The following is a 1,382-nucleotide window of genomic DNA, read 5'->3' as shown; positions in this document are numbered from 1 at the left end:
ATCAAGTTAGAGCCCATCTACCACTCCCTGAGAAAAAGAACAGGAAATGACATCACCAACCCAAAGAAACCCAAACATATAAGTAGAAAGCATGAATCATCAGCAATGCTTCGTCCAGAGGCTCATTGAAGATGTTACCTTGTATGGTGATGAAACGTCTGAAAACGAACCTTCCAGCTCAGCGAGCAAACCTACATCCAGAACCTCAACCTGAGCTATAAATCTTCTCAAAACTTGCTATTTGTATACATCTTCAGCCACAAATAGATGTTCCAGCTTGGCCTTCTCCCGAAATCCTCAGCACCACACATCAGTTTTTAACCAATTCAATTCACTCCACGTGGCATCAAGAAATGGTTAGTGCAAAGGCTATGGGCCCTCACAATATTCCAGCAGTTGTGTGCAGTAACTCTAGCCAAGCTGTTCCAGTACAGATACAACATTGGCATCTGTAAATGTGGAAAAATTGGTTAACTCCTATCCAAAATGCAGGTCAAATCCAATCAGCCAAATACCACTCCAGTCTATTCTCAGTCATTTGCAAAGTAATGGAAGGCAAAGTAATTGAAGGAGTTATTTATAGAGCCATCCAGTAGAAATAAAAAAGAGAAATTGCTAAGATAACTCAGCAAGTTGGTATTTTCTGCAGAGAGAAAGCAAAATTACTTCTGAAGAACTTTCTCTCCACTGATGCTGAGTTTGCCCAGCAATTTTTGTTGTTGTTTCTGGTTTCCAGCATCTGCAGTTCTTTGGGTTTTTTGGAGCCATCAAGCAGCATTGACAAAAGCAGATACCTACTTACTGATGCCAAGCTTGGTGTCCAACAGGACACTCAGCTCCTAATCTTAATACAATATTGGTCCAGATATGAAAAGAGAACAAAGTTCCAGAGGTGAGGTGAGGTGAGGTGAGGTGAGAATAACTACCTTTAAATCAAGACTATTCCCCCTATCCATGCTCATGATTTTATAAACCTCTGTAAGGTCACCCCTCAGCCTCCAACACTCCAGGGAACAAAGGCCCCAGCCTATTCAGCCTCTCCCTATAGCTCTCAGCGTCCAGTCCTGGCAATATCTTTGTAAATCTTTTCTGCACCTTCTCAAATTTAACAACATCCTTCCTATATGCTGTATTCTAAAAGTGGCCTTACCAACATCCTGTACAGCCACAACTCCTATACTCAATGCTCTGAAAAATGAAGCTGAAAATGTGTTGCGGGAAAAGCGCAGCAGGTCAGGCAGCATCCAAGGAACAGGAGAATCGACGTTTCGGGCATAAGCCCTTCTTCAGGAATGAGGAAAGTGTGTCCAGCAGGCTAAGATAAAAGGTAGGGAGGAGGGACTTGGGGGAGGGGCTTTGGAAATGCAATAGGTGGAGGGAGG

General features: G+C 43.1%; 1 long non-coding RNA gene across 2 annotated transcripts in view; it reads right to left on the bottom strand.

Annotated features, from left to right (window-relative positions):
- Positions 1–433: 433 nt before the first annotated feature.
- The window catches only part of LOC122547127, a 3,563-nt gene continuing 2,614 nt past the window's right edge, over positions 434–1,382 (bottom strand). Inside the window, exon 4 of one of the 2 annotated variants that reach the window (XR_006310894.1) lies at positions 434–449. This is a non-coding gene — a long non-coding RNA (uncharacterized LOC122547127). The remainder of the gene's footprint in view (positions 450–1,382) is intronic. The other variant, XR_006310893.1, reaches the window with a different exon arrangement.

The sequence above is a fragment of the Chiloscyllium plagiosum genome, unplaced genomic scaffold (genome assembly GCF_004010195.1).
Source record: "Chiloscyllium plagiosum isolate BGI_BamShark_2017 unplaced genomic scaffold, ASM401019v2 scaf_10233, whole genome shotgun sequence".
NCBI lineage: Eukaryota > Metazoa > Chordata > Chondrichthyes > Orectolobiformes > Hemiscylliidae > Chiloscyllium > Chiloscyllium plagiosum.
The sequence above is the reverse complement of the archived record's forward strand: the minus strand, read 5'-3'. Positions and strand labels throughout refer to the sequence as shown.